Source organism: Cupressus sempervirens, chromosome 4, assembly GCF_028749045.1.
Source record: "Cupressus sempervirens isolate cs-2001-9-10 chromosome 4, ASM2874904v1, whole genome shotgun sequence".
Taxonomy (NCBI): Eukaryota; Viridiplantae; Streptophyta; class Pinopsida; order Cupressales; family Cupressaceae; genus Cupressus; species Cupressus sempervirens.
In genome coordinates this window covers 337,995,059-338,001,058 of record NC_143121.1, presented here as the reverse complement: position 1 = coordinate 338,001,058, position 6,000 = coordinate 337,995,059, and the positions used below count along the sequence as shown (strand labels likewise).

At 36.2% G+C, this 6,000-nt stretch overlaps 1 pseudogene; it reads left to right on the top strand.

Moving 5' to 3' along the window:
• The first annotated feature begins 417 nt into the window (after positions 1-417).
• Positions 418-6,000, top strand: part of LOC149561406 ((S)-8-oxocitronellyl enol synthase ISY1 pseudogene) — a 44,180-nt pseudogene continuing 38,597 nt past the window's right edge.

Here is a 6,000-nt window from a genome sequence, read left to right as displayed (position 1 = left end):
GGAAAGTAATGCAAGAAAAAGTTGTCTAAAAATGCAAATGAATAATGGTATGGTAAAAAATGTGACAAGCAATTTACGGAATGCAATTATAGCTACATGGTCTGCCTATAATTGCAAGACCACACTGGGGAGCTATGGGCAACCGCATTTGATGAAGGAGCAATACAACTGCTCGACATGACTGCGAACACATTGCTAGAGCTAGCAGCTGAAGATGATGCTTATGGAAGGGCCGCTGTGGCGGCGACGACAGTTAGCGTCGTCGCCACAACGGCCCCGCCATATTGTTAACCACGGACGTCGCAATTGCGACGTCCGCACACGCATTGTGATGAAATAAGCGTCGCATGCATTGCGATGAAATAAGCATCGCAATTGATGATTTTGCATCACAATTGCGACACATTCGCAAACATTATGACGGCCAGTAGCGTCGACAACACCGTTGCAAGTTTCCATGGACGTCGCAAGTGCGACGCCCACAGAAGAACTGTAAAGGCTCCCGCCTCAGCGAACCTGTGGGCAGATGCTGACACCACCCCGTCGCAATGCATGGTGAAGACGTCAGAATTGCGATAGGAACCACATCCATTGCGTCGGGAGAAATGATGGGATAGAATGTTGAGCTTGTGATGGATAGGCGTCAAAATTGTGACGTCCAAGAATATACGTCATAATTTGTGACTAAAAAACAACGACGTCTACTACCGTCGCAGTGGCGACACATTTGCGTCGCAATTCTGACACTTGGCCGTCACAAATTGATGCTAAATGTATTAGTGGGGGTTGAATTAGTTATTCAAGGTCTAGATGTACAAAATAAAAAATTTCACTATTTAGTAAACCCATAAAAAATTCATACCCATGTGTGCATTCATTGTGTATTTACTAAAACTTATATGTTATTGTCAAATCAACTAGCAGAAATGTAAAGCATGAAACACAACACATTCATCTGCACCTTTGACACAATGATTTATGTGGAAACCCAATTTGATAAAAACCACCAGTAACATGCTACCACTTTTCACTCTTCTGAAGCGATGCCCTGTGAAAGGCCAACCCTGTTAAAGGTTACAATACACACTGTTAAATGTGACCCAGTTAAGGGATTTCAATCACCCTGTTAAAAGTGAGCCTTGTTAAATGACTTTGGGCCATTCACTTGGAATGCCACCTTGTTAAAGGATTTTCCAATGACTGTTAGGTCAACCTTAATCAAAAGGATTTACCCTAGACTAATACAATTGTTAGAGAGTAACAGTAGAGCTTTGATTTGATACAACTTACAACTTCACTTGCAGATTATAGATCTCTATTCAGTCCTCAATTCTACTTGGCTTTCATACTTTGTAGCTCTAATAGCTTTTTCACACTTCAAGCATTCATCCCCTTAAGCCTTCTTGTTTGGTATGCCATTGCAGACTCTTCTCTTGGATAACTTGATGAAGCAAAACCCCAAATTCCTTCTTCTCCTTAGGTTCTCGCACATGACACCAACTTCTCTAACCTTTTTTTTTTCTTCATGACTAGACATTCCTATATAAGGAAATTAGAATATTTTCTCGCTTATTATCCATCATCCAAATTAGGGTTTTGGATGAGTTAGGTAGGATACAATGTATCTACCCCATATCTTGTCTTTTCTAGAAACTTCTAGAATCCATTTGAATTCACCTAAAAATGATTTACATAAAATTCTATGCCACTAGCTCATCAATCTTATCCTCCTCATGGTTCACAAGTTCCAAGAAAATAAACTTGTGGGCTTATATTTAGCAAATCTTTGATCTTTATCATAATGCAATAGCTCGGCATTATCAATTTTCTGATGCTTGACATATACTGCCTTACTCGGCATCAACTATAAAATCACTCAGCATCAACTAGAATTTTCTTTTACTTAGCTTGCACTAACTTTTCTTGGTGCCTACTATCCACTCGGTCAAGCTTGGCAGACAGACTTTATTTAACTTATTCTTCTAAACTTTCTAAGTGTAGCTAGCCATTTTGCAACCTTAAGTAGATCATCAATACATCATGTTATCACTATCTTAATAGATCCTTGTACTTAATTACATAACCATAACTCAACCTTTCCTCTAGGTGCCTTTGTTACATCGTATTGATCAAATACTCCTCATCAATCAACTAAGTGATAGTACTTGAATCTTGTAAGCAATTGTCTTACCAACAAGTAGTAGGTTTGACATTAGTGACAAAACAATGATTGAAACACATAGTCTTTTTCAACAATCTCCTTCTTAACAATCTCTTTTCAAATGATCTTTTTAATCAGATATCAAAAAAATTAATCTTAACAATATTAGTAAATGAGTAATAAATAATTTAGGCTTCAACCAATTACTATTAAAAAAAAAACTCTAGAAGATGATTAAATTTGAATATGAACTTATCTGATCAGATTTAGGTGTTTAGATTTTGCCCCTCTTTGATATAGTGTTGTACAATACTATTTCAAAGAATTTTTTTTTATAATAGATGACATGAAGAAGGTTTTAAAGTAGCTAGGTTGCCCCAGTCTTGATAAAAGATTGTACTGTGTGATACCCGCCTCAAGGAGGCAGTGAGAAGAGAAAATAAGACTAGATGACATCTCAAAAGTAAGAAAATTGGGGTGAGATGGAAGTCACATGAAGGATGAAAGAGGTTTAAAAGTGGCTCATACTCTCACTATGGGAGTATGAGACAAGGGGAGATTAGTTGTACAAATTAGACAAATTTGTGAGATAGGATGGAGGACATGAGGGATAAATGAGGTATTTCAATTTTAAAATTGAACCCTTAGGATGTGTGGATGAATGGGTGGTATTTTTTGAAACTTTGTAGAATTTTTCTGGGATTTTTGGATAGGTTTAAAGATAGGATAAGGATGTAGGATAGATACTAATAAGTTGATTTTGATAAGGATAACAAATGACTCTTTTTGTTATTTCCTTGTTGTGAAATGGGGGGATGAGATGGAATTCATTTGAAGCTTTAAGCATGGGAGTCTCCATGAGGAGAATCACCATGTAGTTGAGCACTTAATTTAATAGAGCAATATTGGTGAATGGCCAAGGTTACCAAGAACATCAAGGCCTTGTTATCATTTTTACATAGGAATGACTCAAAACAAATACACAAGGAGTGCCCCATGATCACACATGAACTCGATGGGAATCAAAGTGGAAATGATACTAGATAAATCACAAATAAGCAATATTTCCCAAGTGTTCCATGTAATTATAAATGGTCATACATTTGGATATGCAAGGGTTATACCTGATTGACTTATGGGGAGAAAAGAAAAAATGAAAGACTACTCAAGACATTTTCTCTTTGATTGCCCCATCTGTAGTGCACCATGATATGAATGATTGTGGTGATGTTGAGGAGGGATAACCAAATTTCTTGAACAAGATAATCAAGAACCAAAATTGAAATCCAACATTGAAAGAAAGAGTAAATTATCAAAAAAAAAAATTCGTGTGCTAGAGAGATTGGTAGGACTCAATACTAATGGACCCAAGTTTGATGAGAGGAAAGATATATCCTACAAGGACTTATCGATAACACCTAGCACCTAGACTCAAAAAAAAACCTAGAAATTATAAGGATAACAATTTAGTGACAAAGGATTGTGCATAATGACTTTTTGAAGCATGGAGCAATGAGAACTAAAGGACCCAATGGACATGAGTTTGGACTATGTATGATGGGACTTATGAAAGAATGATCAAGACTTTGTGATTCGATTGCTCCATTCATAATACACAATGATACCAATGATCATGGTGTCCTTGAGGAGGGGATAACCAAATTGCATAGAAAAGATAATCAAGAACCAAAACTGAAATCCAAAATTAAAAAAAAAAGAGTAAATCAACAAAGCATAATTGTGTGCTAAAGAGATTGATAGGACTTCATATTGATGGACCCAATTCTCACAAGAGGAAAGATATATCCTGAAAGGAATTATCAGTAGCACCTAGCACCTAGACTAAAAAAGAAGCCACAAATTCTAAGGAAAACACTTTAGTGATAGAGGATTTCACATAAGGACTTTTTGAAGAATGGAGTAGTGAGAACTAAAGGACTTGATCTAACGTGAACTAACATGATACCCGACTATGTATCATGGGACTAATGAAAGACTAATCAAGACTTTGTGCTCTAATTTCCATATTTGTAATACACCATGATATGTATGACCATGGTGACCTTGAGGAGGGGATAACCAAATTTCTTAGAAAAGATAATCAAGGACCAACATTGAAATCCAACATCGAAAGAAAGAGTAAATCGACAAAGAAGAATTGTGTTCTAAAGAGATTGGTAGGAATCAATACTAATAGGACCAAGACTGATGAGAGGAAAGATGTATCCTGCAAAGACTTATTAGTAGCACCTAGCACCTAGACTAAAAAAGAAACCAAAATTTCTAAGGAAAAAACTATAGTGATAGAGGATTGCGCATAAGGACTTTTTGAAGAATGGATTAGTGAGAACTAAAGGACCTGATCTGATGTGAACTGACATGAGACCAGGCTATGTATGATAGGATTGATGAAAGGTCAATCAAGACTTTGTGCTCTAATTTCCACATTCACAATACACCATGATATGAATGACCATGGTGACCTTGAGGAGGGGATAACCAAATTTATGAAAAAATATAATCAAGAACTAAAATTGAAATCCAACATCAAAAGAAATAGTAAATTGACAAAGAATAACTATGTGTTAAAGAGATTGGTAGGACTCGATATTGACAAACCCAAGTCTAATGAGAGGAAAGATGTATCCTACAAAGACTTATCAATAGCACCTAACACATAGATTCAATAGAAATTGGAAATTCTAAGGATAACAATTTAGTGACATGAGATCTCACATCATGACATCTTGAAACCCGAAGCAGTAAGAGCTAAAGGACATAATCTATCATGAGATGACATAAGATTGGGCTATGTATGATGGGACTAACTAACGATAATGACTAAGGACTGACAATTGATGAGTTGATGATTGGTGACTAATATGGGGAAGTGTATGTAATGAAACTGACTAAGATATTTACAAAGATGACAGTATACAAGAGCTATTTACAAGGGATAATGAGAATATGTTGGTTCCATGTATAGGGGATGGTGAGGATTATACGAGATATATTTGTATAGCACATATTTTGAGGGTGAAGGATAGCATGATAGAGTTGTTGATAGAGTACATGAGATATGTTACATTTGGATCTATTTATAAGACATGTCAAAATCTAGGATGATGTTGTACATGGGGGAGCTATAATACATATGGATCATGATAGAGTGCAATATTTTTGGATTTTCTACAAGTATAATGTTTGGTCCAAGTATTTTGATCGTGTGATTTTAGAACACCTTGGGGATATGGGTAAGTGGATGGAGATATCCTATGGGGATTTGATAGATAATAGAACAGTCTAAGTACACATGGCACCTATTGCAAGGTTTTCACCAAGTAACCTATCCAAGGCACTTGAATTGCCACATTTTCACCATTAGATGCTTAATTTTGTGCTTTTCTATTCTCTCTATCTCTCTATCTCTCTATTTTTTATTGTTGGATTTGAACTCATAGATGTTGGTAGGATGGGTGGATAAGGAAGCATGGAAATGATTGGATTAAATGAGTAGAATGGTGGGTGGGAGTTGGCAAATAATGGATGGGAAGATGTAAGACTTATGGGTGAATGCAAAAGACCATCATTGGTGCACACCCTAAAGTGTGATGAAGTAGTGGGAAAGATAATGTTGAGTGAAAGTAAGGAGAAAATGGAGTAGGAGGAATATAAGGACCAAAAGTAAAGTTGAAAGATTGAGGATTGGCAATGTAGGATAAAAAGCACAAGGACTAAGAATGAATTAGGTGGACAGGGGGTTGTATATGGAGATTTGGATAAATTATGAATGGATGAGGATTTTTGAGCTAAAAAAATGAATGCCAATTAAAAATTTT